General features: G+C 51.2%; 1 protein-coding gene across 3 annotated transcripts in view; it reads right to left on the bottom strand.

The window, feature by feature from the left end:
- Positions 1 to 18,732, bottom strand: part of TBC1D22A (TBC1 domain family member 22A) — a 259,570-nt gene that overhangs the window by 172,203 nt on the left and 68,635 nt on the right. The gene's annotated exons all lie outside the window — the stretch shown is intronic.

Genomic DNA, 18,732 nt, shown 5'->3' on the forward strand with positions numbered 1-18,732 from the left:
TGGCAGGGACAGAGGGGCCTGGACAAGAGCAGGTCAGGGCACAGCCTAGGAAAGCGGGTAAGTCAGGGCCCCAAGTTCTTTCCAACCTTCGGGGTCTCCTCGACTGCCTCCATCACAGGCCCCGAATGACCAGAGAACACATTTCAATCTGTAGGTACCTAACAGTCAGACCTACAGAAATGGAAGTAATTATTTCTTTCCTTTAAGTTAGGTTCTTCCCTTAACAGCTCAGAGCTAATGATTAATACTAGGAATAAAGGAAATGATTAAAGAGAAGAACTCTGGTAATAGAATCAACAAAATACAAAGTCCTGACATCTAATCTCTTTCCAATTACTAAAGTCTAAGTAAAATAAGTACAGAATAATTGGGCGACGGCACCAGCAATAACTTGCATTTCACGGCAATCTCAGAAAATATCAAATCTTCCCCAGTTCCCTGAGGATATTATGAAAAGCAGGAACCTAATATCCAAACACCAATAATGCGATGTTTACCAGTCACGTTCCCGGGGCCTTGGTGGCTGCACGGGCCTGCTTTCTGAGGATCGTTTATGAAGAAAGCCTAGAGAAATCTCCACCACTGATGTCCTCTGAACCTCTCTCCTCATGAAGGACCCTCACGAGACGGTACCTTCAGTCAACACAGTGAGACACAGTTCTGACTCTGGTGCTGAGAGGGAGCTTCAGGTACAAGGTCCTCCAGGCAGCTTGAGTTAGTTAGGGCCTCGGTCCTACTGAGTGATGGAGGAACGGGCTCAGAGAGGTGAGGGGACTCGGCCGTGGCGGCACGCGAACCAAGGGGCCTTCATGTCCCCGAGTCCTTCCCCACTGTGGACCCCCATTACTAAGAAGGCTTCTGCTAATGCAGACAGATCTCACAGACAGAAGGGTCCAAAATCAAACCTCAGCAGACAAACACCACTGAAGGTCCAAGATCAGTAAGATTGCAGGAATGAAAAGGCCGCTCCACACCAGGAGATCTTCCAACCTGATCCAGGTGTCGGGATGTGGGTGGGAGAAGTCCCAGGGCCACTCTGATAGGGGTCAGGTGTGGACTTTCAACCCAGGCCCATCTGCCCCTTCCACCTTTCCAGCAGAATCCTGACTGTGCAAAGTGACCATACACACACACACACTCACCCCAGCAGGTCAGGGCAGGAACCCACCCACCTGCTCTACACTCAGGCTGGGCTGGTTGGCATGGGGGCAAAGCCAGGCCCTCACGAGCAGCCAATCTGGCCATGGGCCTGGGACCCCATCTGAACCTTGGGAAGAGAGCGCAGAGGAGCGGGGGCACCTGAGGACAGTTCTCCTGGCTCTCAGGGGATCTGCTAGATCTCTGATCTCTGGATCTCTGCTTCCTCTGAATGCTGGTGGTGCCAGATGTCAGGCTGGGGGCCTGCAGCCCCCCACCCCACCACCAGCCTGAGGATGAAGCCAGCAGACAGGCACACAGCACCCAGAGACACGGAGGACCCCAGGTTCTGAGTTCAGCAAGACAGGCAGATACAAGAGTCAAAAAATCAATAGCTTGTCTCTACTGACAAAAAAAGAAGTGGAAAAGGTTACAGGCACAAGCTTAACAAGAAATGCACCAGAAATACCACGTGAAGAAAACGGTAAGATTTTACTTGAAGACATAAACAAACAGGAAAACACGGAGGTCACCGACAGACACTAACAAGTATCTAAGGAACGCTTCCCTGGGGCCAGCGGGGCAGGGGAGTTAATTACACGGGTGACCGTCACGCAGACCCCACACGCGGGGAACTCACCTCTCGGTCCAAGGGCGGACAAAGATAAAGTCTCAACCAGAGTAAGTGCTCACAGCACAAGGTGAGGAATGCGGTGAAGTCCTGAGGGGGAAGGTACACCCCGTCAGCAAGGTCTCCTGGAGGACGTGAGAGCTGAAACGCGACCCAGAGATGCAGAGAGACCAACTCAGAGAAGAGGGGGCCACGAGGGGAACATTCTGGGCCCAGGGAGCAGCTTACACACAAGGGCTTGACCACGGTGTGGAAAACGGATCAGAGGGGCCAGTGGTCACAAGACCACCCCGCAAGGGCCTACTTTCGAAGCCCAAGGCAGAGGTGGTGGTGGCCGTGAGGGTGGCAGTGAGAACAGGGCAGTGACCAGAAAGGAAATTCGGAGATAGAAGCAGGAGGAGGCAAATGAGGGCTAGATCATGCTGGTAACAGGCCTACCCCTCTCTGCCTCCTTGGGTCACGGAGCATGGGCAGTGTCAGCCTCCCAGGGGGGAATCTTGCTGAGAAGGAAAGACTCACACTACAGATGAGCATGGAGGGGGGATACTGTTGTTCACATAAAGATATTTTCAACTTTTACTTTTTAGAAAGCAAATGCACTGCTGTGGATTTGCTATTCATTTCTCATTCATTTTCTGCTAATTAAAGTATTTCTTACATTTTAGTTTTCTCTCTTAGACAACTACTGATTCTGCAGTCTGCAAGAAATACGGGGACAGAGCGCTGAAAGAAGAACCAAACACAGGCTGTCACCATAAAGACTCAGGCAGCTGAAATAAAAGGTGGAAAAGATCTGCCAGGGACGTGCTACTCATAAAAAAGCTAATTTGCTTAATAATATCAGAAAAAAATAAACATCAGTACAAAGAGGGATGTTTCGTAACAATAAGAGGTTCAACTTGTTAAGCAGAGGTATCTTTCCTAAATGTGTATCTAATAATATAGCTTCATAATGCATGAAGCAAACCCTGACAGAAATAGACAAACTTTCAATCGTAGGCAGAGATTTCAGTGCCCCTCCCTGAGCAACCGACAGAATAGGCATTTTAAAAACCAGTAAAGGGAGATGTGAACTGGATCTAACTGGTCTGCAGGACGCCACATCCACCACCTGAAGAATGCACATTCTTTTTAAGGACACACGGCGTATTTACCAAGCAGGCCGCATGTGCTGCCCAAGCAAGTCGTGATAAGTATCAAGAGATCAAAACAACATCAGGTTTATCTGACCAGGTGCCTTAAGTGAGAAATCACTCTACTGTGATACCCAGGAAATCCTCAAGTATTTGGAACTTTATTAACATACTTCTAAATATCTCATAAATCAGAGAAATCACAAGAAAAAAATTGTAAAATATTTCAAACTGAATGATAATAACAGATATCAACATGTGTAGGATATAACTAACACAATGCCCGGAGGGACATGTATGCCCTTAAAAGCCTAAATCAGAAAAGAATAAAGGTTCAAAGCAATGAGGCTCTACCTTAAGAAGCTAGGAAAAGATGAGGGATTTTAAACAAAGCTAAACTAAAAGAAGGGAAATAAAATAAGCATGGAAATAAGTAAACTGCTTTAAAAACCAAAAAAAAAAAAAATCAATAAAAACTTTCAGGTAGACTTGACCACTGGGAAAAAGTGTCAGACATGAGAAAGGAACATCACTACAGACCCTACAGCCACGAAGAAATAATAAACGGATCCTGTTGACAACTTTATGCCAATAAATTCAAAATTTTACATGAAATGGACATATTCCTTGAGAAATGTGGGCTAACAAAACTGATGCAAAAGGCAGCTGGAAACACGTATCTCCACATCAATTTAAAAAATAATGGTGGGCAGGATAAAAGGGTACTGCTGCTGCTGATGCTGCTAAGTTGCTTCAGTCGTGTCCGACTCTGTGCTACCACTTTGAAAAGCCATATGGCAGGGCTTTTTATTTTACGTAAAGTTAAACATATATCTGTCCTATGACCCAGCAGCTCCACTACTTCATATTTGCCTAAGAGAACTGGAAACGCAGGCCCACAGTGCCGTGTCCACAAGGACCCTCAGAGCAGCTCTTCCACGGGCAGAAGGCTTGTGGACAACCTGGGTGTCTGTGAGCAGGCGGATGTGTTAACAAACTGTGATGTATTCATAGAAAAGTACACTGTCTCTGCTTGTGAAAAATGAATTGCTGTTACACCCATGACTCTGACAAACACATTTAGGAAAGACATCTCCACTTAACGAGTTGAACCCGTTATCACTATGAAACATCCCTCTTTGTATCGATGTTTGCTTTTTTTCTGATATTATTTCACAAATTAGCTTTTTTATGAGTAGCACGTCCCTGGCAGATCTTTTTTCCACCTTTTATCTCAGCTGCCTGAGTCTTTATGGTGACAGCCTGTGTTTGGCTTTTCTGCCGGCTCTCTGTCCCCGTGTTTCTTGGAATCAGACTGCAGACTCACCAGTCGTCTACAAGAGAAAACTAAAATGTGACACGTGCTTTATTAAGCAGGAAATGAATGAGAAATAAAGAGCAAATCTTCTACAATCGCGCGTTTGCTTTCTAAAAACTAAAATTCGGAACTGTCTTTATGGAAACACCACCAGTATCACAACTCCATGCTCATATGTGCTGTGAGTCTTCCCTTCTCAGTAAGATTCCCCCGGAGGCTGACCTAGCAGAGAGCGGCAGGGCAACAGACACTGGCTGTGGACTCAGCAGACGTGGGCTCCAGGCCCAGCGTGGCCAGCGAGACCCTACAGCCTCCCTCAGTCCTCTAAATCTCTCCTGAGCCCCAGTTCCTTCCTCTAAAACTTGTAACAAAACAAAAATACCTTCCTTGCTTGAGTCACAGAATCCTCACGTGGAACAAAGAAACAACACCCGGGAAACTATCGTGACACAGAAACGCAAGAGCTGGATCCTGCTAGGCTTCTGCATGTAAGCACTCATTCCTCTCCACCAGCCCAAACCACGCAGCCACTGGGGCTCGCTTGTTCTAATTGGATGTAAAATCACATCTGAGACGGAACCAAAAATCTGTCACAGAATGGTGTATGCAAAGAATTCCTAATTATAAGTACCTTTTTTTCCCCTGAAAAGCCAGGAATAATAGAAAAATCAATCCATAATTTATTTTTTTTCTAGTGCTCTTTTGAACTGGTTTTAAGTCTTATTTTTTAAAACTTTGGTAGTACTAAAATCTGGCAGAAACACTGAACAAAAATAAATGCATTAATGTGAAAATGCATTAATGTTTTAAAACATTTTAAAACAAGAAAGAACACACATTTTGTATTATTATAAAATACTACTAGAAATTAATGAGACTGGAAAACTTTTTAATACTTTACTAAAATGTGTAAAGTAAAAACGGTGGACTCTTCACCACAGTATTTTGTTTGTAGCCTGATTCACTTTGGTACAACAATAAAATTTTAGATCTTTCCAAAACACATAAGAAATGTACACGTATTACCGTCACTGAGGCTCCCGTGTGAACCTAATCCAGAAGCTGAGCTGTCTCCAGCCTCAGAGGGCCTGCCAAGCACATCTCTGGCTCCTAGAAGCCAGGATATGGGAAAGGCACATCCATCAGCCTGCTCTGACCGGCACATGTTGAGTGCCCCTCTGTGTAAGCTGCCCCTGGGGCCAAAGCCACCTCCACACTCCCCCTGCTCTGAGTCCATCTCACACATTGATTTATCCGGTCCGTGAAAACCAATCACTCCAAAGAAACCTGGGAGAGTACGATTAGATCCATTCCTACCCTCCAGGGGCTCGCTGCAAACAGGTGGAAAGTCTAACAGTGCATTCAGGGAAGCAGTTCGAGGAAGGTGCACAGGTAACGCGGGACACCCGAGCAGAGGCGGCCTCCTCTCTGCAGGAGGGGACGCCAGGAACATCCCAGTGCTGCTGCTGGAGAGGCACCTGGAAGCCATGCCACAACCCAGTAGCTTTACGTCTGCCGGCCCCCCTTGACCTCATCGACACAACAGGAAGGAAACGGGGAGAGGCACCTGGAAGCCATGCCACAACCCAGTAGCTTTACGTCTGCCGGCCCCCCTTGACCTCATCGACACAACAGGAAGGAAACGGTGTCATAAACAAGGACGAGGGCATCCAGAAGGAGACAAGAGCAGACACGAAACGTCTGCTCGCACCTCCCCGCTCCAAGTCGGGGGAGGGTCCTGCTGGGCCCGCCGGGCCTCTGGCAAGTGGGGCAGCGGGTGCCCCGTGTGTTCGTGCCAAGCCCATGGTGAGCCCAGGAGGAGGGATCACCCAGCCCATGCTTCTCCAGTCCCGCTGCCGGGAGGAGCCCATCACACCTGCCCTCGCCCCGGGCCACAGCCAGTTCAGAGGATGACATGGTTGAGGATGAGATGTTTGGATGGCATCACTGACTCAATGGACATGAATTTGAACAAGCTCCAGGAGTTGGTGATGGACAGAGAGGCTTGGCGAGCTGCAGTCCATGGGATCACAAAGAGTCAGACACGACTGAGAGACTGAACTGAACTGAAGAAATGTCAACACAAATCTGAATGATGGAATACTACTGAGAGAGGAGGAGCTGACTCAGCACAATGCAAGGGCTTCCTTGGTGGCTCAAATGGTAAAGAACCCGCCTGCCATGTAGGAGACACAGGTTTGAACCCTGGGTCGGGAAGATCCCCTGGAGAAGGAAATGGCAACCCACTCCAGTATTCTTGCCTGGGAAATCCCGTCACCACAGTTCAGTTCAGTTCATTCACTCAGTCGTGTCTGACTCTTTGCGACCCCATGGACTGTAGCACGCCAGGCCTCCCTGACCATCACCAACTCCCGGAGTTTACTCAAACTCATGTCCATAGAGTCAGTGATGCCATCCAACCATCTCATCCTCTGTCATCCCCTTCTCCTCCCACCTTCGATATTTCCCAGCATCAGGGTCTTTTCAAAAGAGTCACTTCTTTGCATCAGGTGGCCAAAGTATTGGAGTTTCAGTTTCAATATCAATCCTTCCAATGAACACCCAGGACTGATTTCCTTTAGGATGGACTGGTTGGATCTCCCTGCAGTCCAAAGGACTCTCAACAGTCTTCTCCCAACACCACAGTTCAAAAGCATCAATTCTTCAGCACTCAACTTTCTTTATAGCCCAACTTTCACATCCATACATGACTACTGGAAAAACCATAGCCTTGACTAGACAGAACTTTGTTGGTAAAGTAATGTCTCTGCTTTTTAATATGCTGTCTAGGTTGGTCCTAACTTTTCTTCCCAGGAGAAAGCATCTTTTAATTTCATGACTGCAGTCACCATCTGCAGTGATTTTGGAGCCCCAAAAAATAAAGTCTGTCACTGTTTCCATTGTTTCCCCATCTATTTGCCATGAAGTGATGGGACCAGATGCCGTGACCTTAGTTTTATGAATGTTAAGTTTTAACTCTTTCTCTCTCCTCTTTCACTTTCATCAAGGGGCTCTTTAGTTCTTTGCTTTCTGCCATAAGGGTGGTGTCATCTGTGTATCTGAGGTTATTGACATTTCTCCTGGCAATCTTGATTCCAGCTTGTGCTTCATCCAGCCCCACATTTCACATGATGTACTCTGCATATAAGTTAAATAAGCAGGGTGACAGTATACATCCTTGACGTACTCCTTTCCCGATTTGGAACCAGTCTGTTGTTCCATATCCAGTTCTAACTGTTGCCTCCTGACCTGATTTCCTGAGAAATACAGATGTCTCAGGAGGCAGGTCAGGTGGTCCGAGAACCCCACGAAAGTGAAAGTGAAAGTCTCTCAGTCGTGTCCGACTTTTTGCGACCCCATGAACTGTACAGTCTGTGGAATTCTCCAGGCCAGAACACTCTAGTGGGCAGCCTGTCCCTTCTCCAGCAGATCTTCCTGACCCAGGAATCAAACTGGGGTCTCCTGCGTTGCAGGCGGATTCTTTACCAACTGAGCTATATGAGGACCGCATGAACAGTATGAAAAAACGCCTTCCTGTGTGGCCTCCGGCAAATCTGAACAAGGTTTCCCTTCAGGAGACGGAGCTGGGAGGGGAACTGTTTTCCTGGCCGCGTGATGGCGTTGAAGAGTTCTGGAGGGCGGCTGTGCAGGGCCCTGCAGGCCAGAGGGCAGGAGCGATGAACGACGGTGAGGGCTCCTCTCCCAGCTCCTCTCTGGCAGCAAGAGCCCGGATGCCCCACTGCCTTCCAGCTTCTCTACGCATTCTGGGACTCCAAGCTTGATGACCTTTAATTGCTGCAATTAACATCCTAAAAGTTGTGCAAAATAACTTTCCTAGCTGTAATTTTTTTCTATTATCTAAAGGGTTTCCCTTCAGGCAGGGAAGGCGTGCACATTTAGAGGCCTCAGAATAGGCCGAGAGGGACAAACCTTCCTCCAGGGGCAGAGAGCTGAACCGGGGAGAGGGGAGACGGGGGTGGGAAGAGGCAGCCGGGACTCAGGACTGAGGCGAGTCCTGTCCAGTCCACACTCCGCGCCAGGGAGGGTTCTGCACAGCAAGGCCACACAGGGACCCTGAAAGGTGGGGTGAGTCCACCAGACAGACAGAGGGAAAGGCCTTCCTCAAGGGAGCATCTGGACCAAGGGCTGCAGGCTGGGGAGAGGGCGCCCAGGTGGGGCCCTAAGAGAAACCCTTGAGGGACGTGGGTGGAGCTGACCACAGGAAGGACAGCACAGCTTTTCTTCTGTGTGAGGTGACCTGACCTGACTTATGGGGCTATGATGAGTCCCAACCAGGACAGGAATCACAGGGGAGACAGGGGGTAGATACAGACTCCTGGGCCTTGAGGGGGCTCTGAGCAGTGGGTCTGCCATCCACCCGCCCCCCCCCCCCCCCGCCCTGGCCACGGAGCAGGGGCACCGCTGGCCTCGCACAGGGGCTCCTGCAAGAGGGGCAGGCCCCTCGCCTGGGGCTGCAACGCCGCCAGAAAGGGATTCGGCAACCACACGAGAGGAGGCGGACAGCTGGCTCACAGGCCCTGAGCGTCCTGAAAAAGACGGGGAGAGGGCCCCAGGGCCTCCTGCCACTTCCTCTGCTCACAGACACGAAGTCCTGAAGCCACAGGCCAGAGAACACACGGCAAGGCCAGCTGAGGTCCACACTCAGGCCGCCTCGCTGCATCTCACAACCCGGAAAGATGAATGGTTTCAAGAGGGCAGAGCTGCATTTTACTGTAGAAACTGCTGCAATTAACTGCTAAGTCCTTCTACGTGAGATACACCACATTCTTAAATATTAAGTTTATTATCTGTTTTCAAACATCCCTCCACCAAAGAGCACTGCCCACAACAGCGACACCCCCACGAGGAGAACCAGGACTCACGCCCACCTGCCCCTCGTGCCCGCGCTGTGACCCCGTTTAGGGCCACACACACCACAAAGCAACCACACGGCGTGTCTGCTGTTTCTGCTCAAGTCACAGGTGCTGCAGGAAATGCCCCTCACACATTTCAGAGCAGGTTTCCAGGAAGCATTTTATTCACTGGAGGAAGCCGGCTGTCTCGTCGTCGGAAGGGAACACAGGACTATGCGTATCCGCGTTAAAAAGGAATCCGGCAATCTTACTTCCTTCTTTTTGCTAGTTTGTAACTCGGTTACTTGCTTGAATCATAAAAGCAGGACTCCTCTTTCCTCCTCCTGTCCTTTTTCTCTTTTTTATTATAATTTACCTCCGTGAATATACCCAATTTGTTCACAGTGGGAAAAACCAGTCCTATTAAAACAGAAGTCGCTTTGCGGCAATGCCGGGAAAACAGCCCTGCCTCCTCCCATGGCAGGTGTCCCTTTTCCCCACCCTCCCACCTGGAAAGCTCTAGGCCCCTCCACCCGCCACCCAGCTACCAACTGCTGCAGGAAACAGCCAGACCAGCCAAAGTCAGCTTTCCTGCTGGTCCTCATGGCAATCGACTAGAAAAAAATGGACACTATTAAGTGTCAAGAGTCTTGGATATCAAATTTTAAAAGACCAATAACCCAATTAAAATCAGGCCAAGGGACCTTAATAGCTATTTCTTCAAAGAGATATACAAATGGCCAATAAGCGTGTGAAATGATGCTCAACATCATTAGCCATCAGGGAAACTGAAATCACAACAAGATGCCACTTTGTGCCCACCAGGATGACCAGACTTCAACAACGTGGGAAAACTGGAGCGTCTGTGATAACCTATATGAGGAAAAACCCAGGAAAGAGTGAACGCATGTGTGTGTACAACTGAGACACTTTGCTATACACCAGATACTAAGACGATATTGTAAACCAACTGCACTCCAATAAAATTTAAAACGAGAGAGAAAAGAAAAACTGGAGCCCTCTTCTAGAGGGGAAAGTGAAACGTGCCAGCCCCTCCGGAAAACAGGCTGGCAGTTCCTTAAAAGGGTCAACGGTTACCCCCCGCCTCAGCAATTCCCCTCCCAGGGATACACCCACAGGAATGAAAACATAAAAACCTGTATGTATGTGAGTGTTTGCGGCAGTGTTACTTGGAAAGAAAGCCAAAAAGAGGAAACACTCTAAATACCAACAGGTGAATGGATAAATAACATGTGGCCTACTCATACCATGGGAGATTGTTTGGCCCAAAAAAGGACTCCAGGATCGACACTCAACATGGATGAACCTTGAAAACATCAGGCTCAGTGAAAGAAGGCATTCTCAAAAGGCTACACGGTGTAAGACTCCATCATACGAAAGTTCCAGAACAGGGAAATCCCCCGAGACAGAGGAGACTAGTGGGTGCCTAGGGCCAGGGCATGGCGTGGCTGCTAACGGGCCCGGGGCTTTCTCTCCAAGCTCTGACACGGAATGCAGCGACAGCCACGAAGCCAACAAGCACACGGAAACCGCCGCCTCAAACACTTGGGCAGTGAGCTGCCTGGCACGGGCATTGTGTCTCAATAAAGACATTCCCCAGAAGTCCTGGCTGAGGCGTTTCTTAAAGGCTATTTATAACCCCAACTCGGAGAAGGCAATGGCACCCCACTCCAGTACTCTTGCCTGGCAAATCCCATGGACGGAGGAGCCTGGTAGGCTGCAGTCCATGGGGTCGCTAGGAGTCGGACACAACTGAGCGACTTCACTTTCCCTTTTCACTTTCATGCATTGAAGAAGGAAATGGCAACCCACTCCAGTGTTCTCGCCTGGAGAATCCCAGGGACGGGGGAGCCTGGTGGGCTGCCGTCTATAGGGTCGCACAGAGTTGGACACGACTGAAGCAACTTAGCAGTATAACCCTAACTGCCTCCCGAGGCAGGTGGAGCCAGGTGAGAGGGCCCTTCATTCCAGGGAACATAATGATGGACCTCGGGATGGAGAGATTTGATCAGAACTGAGGAGGCTGATCGGCGCTGCAAGGCGCAAGGACGGGGCTGGCTTTGGAAGAGCCCCCGCCCCCTAGACAGCAGGACCGTGGGACAGCGATGCCCCACCAGGGATTCCCAGGCTTCATTACAGGAACTAAAAACCGGACAAAGGCTGTGTGGCTCTGGGAGTGTTTGTGGTTGGAGAAGCCCGCAGATAGACACGAGGCAAACACACCCGCCCCAAGGACACCACGACCCAGCGATGCCCACGGAGCCCTGCGCATGCGCCCAGGTAGCCACAGGAATCCAAGCAACGCTTCCCTCTGCACCAGGCACCAGGGCCGAAGACGGTTCTGGGACGAGATGTCATGGGGACGGACACCTCCAGCTCACATCCCAGCCTCACTGAAAACACCCGCGCCCTCTGAGCTAGCCATTTCATTTCCGGGAATCTGTCCCAAAGAGACACTCCAGAATGCAACCAAATATTTATGCATAAAGATGGCCACCACAACATTGTTGATATGTTAACAAAAAAGATAGGCTCTAAATGTCTGATAATACGGGACTGAGTGAATGAGAGGTACATCCATTCGTTACTAACAGGAAATCCAGAAGTACCCCCAAAATGTTCGGGGAGAACTCCGGTGCTCCCAGGTCTATGGCGGGGAAGAGCGCATGCAGCCTCCTGCATGTCCTGTGACCAGCCCCCCGCGCCCCTCCCTGACACAGAGCCCGGTCGTCTCTTAGTCCCTTCACAAGGTCTAATTACACTGTTTTCCCTTCAATACCATTGATCCGCCAGCCAGTGCTGCGTGGCATTTAATTAAAGGAAAGGCTACTGCTATTTCGTGTTAAATATCTAAACCCTTTCAAGCAAATTAGGAGCTTGAGCTTCGCTTCTTTGCTTCCCAGAAGGACTCAATGAGGACAGACCCTCGGCCTCCCACCACTTCTGCCGTAAGAAATACATATTCGCACACAGAGCCGCGCACCCTCCAGAGAGCAGCCGCTGCTCCACTTGTCAACAGGCAGAGTCTACTAAGGGGTCAGCAAGTAACATCGTTCTGACGCTACGATGTCTGAAGGTCAAGGGCAGCCACACAAGGCCCCTGAGAGAGCCTTCTGCCTCATCTCTGGGTCTGGCTAGGACTCCGAGGTCATCACAACGTCTCCTGGTTCCTGCCCTCCAGCACGTCCTCGGCATCTGCCACTCAAGAAAGCCCCCTGGGACCAAACCCCACCCTCAGGAGTGCAGAGCAGAGAGGCGCCAGCGCCCAGCTGTTCCGAGGGACCCCCTCCACGCTGTGACCCCGCAGGCCAGCAGGCCAGCCCCTAGCTCCCACGCAGGATGGAGAGACCCGGCAGACAGGAAGCTGATCCAGCCCGCAGGAAGGCTGCAGACAGCCTTGTCAGAGATAAGCTCAATTAATTTTAGATAAATGTGCAATGTAATTACAAAGGCAAAGCAGCATAATCCCACAGGCCCCTGCATATAATTTCACGTGTAAACACACAGAAGGAGGCTGGGTGGCATCGAGAGAGAGAAGACCCGGGCACATTCAAGAATTGACCATTTACATTCCCACCGTCAGCCCCACACCACGTGGCACAGCCAGGAAGGTGCCCCCATCCCAGGGCCACCAGGGCTTCCCCACCTGGGTGGGCCCCAGCCCAGCTGGTGCGGAACGTCACCTGTCCTGGGGTCTCCCCAGCGGTCCACTGGCATCCACAGAACCGCCTCCCTGGCTCCCAGCCTGCACCACCCACTTCCACCCCGCCAAAACAATCAGCCTGTCCGTCTCCAGGGCACACCTCTGCTCTCACCAGGAGCAGTATGAGGTTCCAGGTCTGTGTGTGCCCGACCAGGGGCTCCCCAAGGGCAGGGACTGGGCCTTACCACATCCCTGTACCCCAACTCCTGGTGTCATGGCTGCACAGACAAGGTACCTGACAATCTGAAATCCCACACCTGCCAAGGGAGATGGGCAGGAAATTAGGGCTCTGGGCAGGCCTACGGAACTGCAGCTGTGGGCTCATCACGTCATACACTGGAACCCACACTCTTCATTACATACAGGTAGGGTGGCCATACGATACACTGTCTGAAGTAGGTATTGGGGGCGTAACGACAGAGGATGAGACGGCGGGATGGCATCACCAACTCAATGGACATGAGTTTGGGTAAACTCTGGGAGTTGGTGATGGACAGGGAGGTCTGGCATGGGGTCGCAAAGAGTCAGACACAACTGAGCGACTTGACTGAACTGAACTGAACTAATAATAACCAGGACAACAGGCGAAAACCAGCACCTGGGCCTTGAGCAGCCTGTGCGGAGCCAGGATAAGGCTTCCTGGGACACTGAGATCAAAGGAAGAACGCAGAAATACACCTTCCAGACCTGGAAGAGAGTGAGCGACTGTCCACTGCTGGCACTCACCCACTGGAGCAGTTACTCCACGTGATCTGTCACGCCATCAGCATTCGTTATATTTCAGTACACACGATACTGCCTTCACTATTCACAGGCACTAAGTAAAGATTAACCATCAACAGTCCGCATCAGGACTGTTCCTATGTCTGGAAGGAGTAGAAGGATGAGCAAGTCATTAAGAGGCCCGTTATGAAAGGCATTAAATACCAGGAGTCTGATCGTCCTGGAAGCAGCAGGGAGCTGTTAAAGCCGAGGAGAGAGCGGTGCTTCAGCTTGGCTCACCCCCTGCTAGTGCACGGGACATATTAGAGGGAAGAGGGACCCAAGGAGAGCAGTTGGAGGCTCCTTCAGTGATGAGTAGGAATAAGAAAGGTCTGAGCCAGGGCAGGCCCATCAAAGGCAGAAAGGAAAGAAGGAAGGAGGCGACACGGGACCATTCCGACAGAACGAGAACAGACAGGCTTCAGCAATAACTAGATATCAAGACACAGAGGCAAAGGCTTGACAGTGACTTGCAAATCTGACCTGGAGGAAAAGGGATAATCACAGAGTTCCAACTGTGAGTTCAAGAGGAAGTGGAGAGGAGGAGTCAGCCTGGCGAAGGAGAAGAGAAATGGGAGGGGATCAAGAAAGCTGGGCCATCACACATGGCAAACCCACAGCTAACACCACGCTCAACAGTGAGAGCCAAGAGCACGTTCTCTAAGGTCAGGAGCGAGGCTGGCAGGCCCACTCTCGCCACTTCTACTCAACACAGCGTTGGAAGCCCTAGCCACAGCAATCAGAGAAGAAAAAGAAATAAAAGGAATCCAGACTGGAAAGGAGGAAGTGACTGTCACTGTTTGCAGATGACACAATATTACACATAGAAAATCCTAAAGCTGCCACCAGAAAACTACTGGAGCTCATAACAAATCTGTTAAAGTTGTAGGATACGAAATTAACACACAGAAACCGGCTGCACTTCTATATGCTAAAACAAACTATCAGAAAGAAAAATTAAGGAAGCAATCTAACTTACCATTACGTCAAAACAAAACACCTACAAGTAAACCTATCTAAGGAGGCAAAAGACCTGTACTCAGAAAGCTGTAAGACACCGATGAAATAAACAGAAGACAAGACAAACAGAAAGACACAGTGTGTTCTTGGGTTGGGAATTAATACTGTTAGTATGACCACACCCAAGGCAATCTGCAGATTCAGCCCAATCTCTATCAAAATACCAATGACATTTGTCACAGAAGTAGATCAAATACACTTAAAATTTGTGTGGAAACACAAAAGACCCCAAATAGCCAAAACGATCCTGAGAAAGAAGAACAGAGCTGGAGGAATCACCGTCCCCTGACTTCAGACTATACTACAAAGCTACAGTGATCAAAACAGTGTGGCACTGGCACCAGAACAGACGCACAGATCAGTGGGGAGGATAAAAAGCCCAGCAACAAACCTACGCCCTTATGGCCAGCCTACGAGGGAGGAGGCAAGAATATACAGTGGAGAAAAGACAGCCCTTTAATCAGTGACTCTGGGAACGCTGGACAGCTACATGAAAAAGAATGAAACTGGAACATTCTCTAACATCACAAACGAAAGTAAAGTCAAAAAGGATTAAAGACCTAATGTAAGAATGAACCATAAAACTCCCAGAGGAGAAACACAGGCAGAACACCTTTTTTACATAAATCACAGCAACAGTTTTTTTGATCTGTCTCCTAAAGCAAAGAAAATGAAAGCCAAAATAAACAAATGTGACCTAATTAAACTTAAAAGCTTGTGCATAGTAACGGAAGCCACTGTCAAAGGGGAAAGACAGGCTACTGAACGTGAGAAGGTGCAAACGGCATGACGGATAAGGGGCTAATGTCCAAACATACAAAGAGCTCATAGAACTCGACTCAAAAAATCTCCAAAAAAAAAGGCCTGGGGCTTCCCTGGTAGCTCAGCGGTAGAGAATCAGCGCAGGAGACACAGGTTCCAATAAGCCCATGCACCACAGCCACCGGGCCTGTGCTCCCGAGCTCAGGGGCCACAGTGCTGGGCCCACGTGCGGGACCTGCTGACACCCACACGTCCTAGAGCCGTGCTCGGCAACCAGAGAAGCCACCGCAATGAGCAGGTCAAGCACCGCAACTAGACGGCAGCCCCGATCGCCACAGCTCGAGAAGCCCCCGCAGCAATGAAGACCCAGGACAACCAAAAATAAACAAACACATACAATCGTTTTCTAAACACAGGCAGAAGACCTCCAAAGAGGAAGTGCAGACAGCCAACAGGCACCTGAAGACACACTCAATGCTGCTGGTCATCAGAGAAGCGCAAATCAAAACCACAGTGAGATACCACCTCACACCTGACAGAATGGCCATCACCAAAAATAACACAAAATATTAGCCAGGATGTGAATCTGAGGGACACAGACGTTCGGTCTAGAGCAAACCCTAACCATCCCTGCCCCACCATAAGCACGTCAGGAATGCGACCGGGGCTGGAGGCAGAGTGTGGATGGATGATCAGAGAATCAATGAACACAGAGAGAGAGACAAGGACAAAAGTGGGAAGAGAGGAAAGAGGTCTGAAAACACAGACGCATTGTCAACAAGGGGCGAATCAACCCCTTCTAGCCTCTGGTTTCCTTCAGGCACTTGGCTGCTAAGCCCTGGGCCTTGGCGGCCCCTCGAAGTGCCGCCCCCAGCCTGGAAGGTTGCTGGGGAAGCAGGTCCCCAGAGGAGCGGCCCTGGCGCCAGGCACACAGACAGCCTCCCAAGCCGGTGGGGCCTCGTTCGAGGCGGCGGAGGGGCAGGGAGTCCCGGGCCAGGGCTGAGCTGGCCACCCTGCAGCCCCCGGCAGCTCGCGGTGCAGCTGGCACAGCAGAGACACACTCACAGGAAGCAAGAGGGATGGGCTTGGGCACAGTGCCAACAGGGGGAGAAGAGGAGCTGACACGGGCTTGGCTGGGAGTCTGGAGTCAGGAGGACAGTGACCATCAGTGTTCACAGGAGCCCAGGAAGAAGCAAGGTGAGTGGGTCTGGGCAACTGCTGGGGCCTCAGCAAGCCAGACTGAGGACAAGCCCCCTAGGGTGCCAACGGGCAGAACCAAGAACTCAGACTTCACGCAATCTGGAGCAGGGCAGCCTTCAACCAGCCAGGGAGCTCCTGCCAGGCGGGTGCCCACAGGCCCTCTCCCCCGGAGGAGGGGGGCTCTGTGACCCCGAGAGTGACACCATGCCCACCCCCAGGCTCAAACCAGCAAGATGGAACTGCAACCCAATCAGCGGGCACCTCCTGACCGGCTCGCGCTCCTCCTCACTCCCAACAGACCATCACCGCCCGAGGGCAGAGCCCCTCTGCGTCCTCTCACAGGCCACAGCAGACGCCAACAGATACGTTTTTAAGGTTTTGGGGTTTTTTTTACTGAGATATAATTGACATACCATGAAATTTAATGCACACACGTTAGTGGGATTTAGCACACTCCCAGAATCGGGCAGACGTCAGTCGCCACCATCTAGTTCCAGAGCATTTCATCGCCCCACCTACACGCAGACCGCAGACCCAGTAGCAGGCCCGCCCCACGCCCCCACGCAGCCCTGGCAAACAGCTGCCTGCCTCCGTCTCTATGGACCTACCTGTCCTGGACACTTGCCATCACTGCCCTCCTGTCATGGGCATCTTGCGCCGAGAGGAACGCTTCCGGGCTCGTGCACACGGGGCTGCCGTCACAACCTCCCTCCTTTTACGGCGGAACGACGTCCCGCTGCATGGACGGGCCACATCCCTTTTATCCATTCATCACCCGATGGGCAGTTGGGTTGTTTCTACTTTGCGGGCGATTATAAATAATGCTGCTGTGAATATTCACATATAAGTTTTTGTGTGAATACAAGTTTTCAGTTCTCCAGAATATACACTCACCTAGGGGGTGTAGCTGCTGAGTCACAAGGCGGCTCTAAGTTAAACTGTTTGAGGAACTGTCAGACTGCCAACACGCTGCCTAATTTCACACTCCCACCCTCAGGGTGTAACACAGGGTTCGGGCTCCTCCACGTCCTCACCAACACTCGTCAGTGCCTCTATTTTCTATCACACCTAGTGGGTGTGACAAGTACGTTTTTTTGAATGAAAGTGAAAGTCAAAGTCACTCAGTCGTGTCTGACTCTTTGTGGTCCCGTGGACTACACAGTCCATGGAATTCTCCAGGCCAGATCCTGGAGTGAGTAGCCTTTCCCTTCTCCAGGGCATCTTCCCAACCCAGGGATCAAACCCAGGTCTCCTGCACTGCAGGCGGATTCTTTACCAGCTGAGCCACCTGGGACAATGGTTATTTCTCAAAATCTTGGGTCTAGTTTTACCCCTCCCTAGAAGGGCTCTGAGAACTGTATTTCTACCATGAACTTCACACACGCGTGCACCCACACACACAAGGTCACCATGCTGCCATCAGCCCTGACACAGCAAGCCCACAACTGCAGAACACTCAGCAGCGCTCCCCAAGATCAATCCCGGTGCTGGTCCGCTCAGCCCGGGCAGCACACGCATCCCTAACCTTAACCCGAGAGGGCGGGAAGGAGCCCCCACAGCGTCCTCAGCCCCGAGCTCACCCCCACCCCGTCCACATGCGCGGCAGGAGGGCAGGCCCTGCCCACCATGCACGAGGCCCGCCACACAAAAGGCGTGCGGAACAGCCGCGTGGACGATAACGGGAAGGAGGGGGCAGCTGTTCCCGGGCTGCCGAACTCCCTCCAGGCGCTCCCGAGAGAGGCAGCGTCAGCAGCTGCCACTCACCTGAGCTCGTCCAGAGTCACCTGGCGGCACGCGTGAGCAACAGGGATAGCTGAAAGGAAGACGCGGCGGGCGAGTTCTGCAACCCGCCGCCACCCCACATAGAGGGAGCACAGACGTCCCGACAAGGAAAGCGGCCTGGCGGCGCTCACAGGGCAGGCAGGCCACATCTGACTCAGCTCCTCCCTGTGTCCTTTGGAGTCTTTCAGGAGGAAGTGAAAGCCCCAGAGAGCTTCAGGAGCCGTGTGATCCCTCCCTTTGAGTGAGGCGGAGACAATCAGCGAGTTGGGTACCGTGACCCCCAGGCCTGGCCGCCCCACAGGCCACCCCACCGCCAGCCTCTCCTGCTGGGATGCAGGAGGCAGTGGGCGGCACCAGCCAGCCAGCCTGGGACAGGGGACCCGTTCTCGAGCAGAGAGGACAGGGGCTGC

Source organism: Bubalus kerabau, chromosome 1 (assembly GCF_029407905.1).
Source record: "Bubalus kerabau isolate K-KA32 ecotype Philippines breed swamp buffalo chromosome 1, PCC_UOA_SB_1v2, whole genome shotgun sequence".
Lineage (NCBI taxonomy): Eukaryota > Metazoa > Chordata > Mammalia > Artiodactyla > Bovidae > Bubalus > Bubalus kerabau.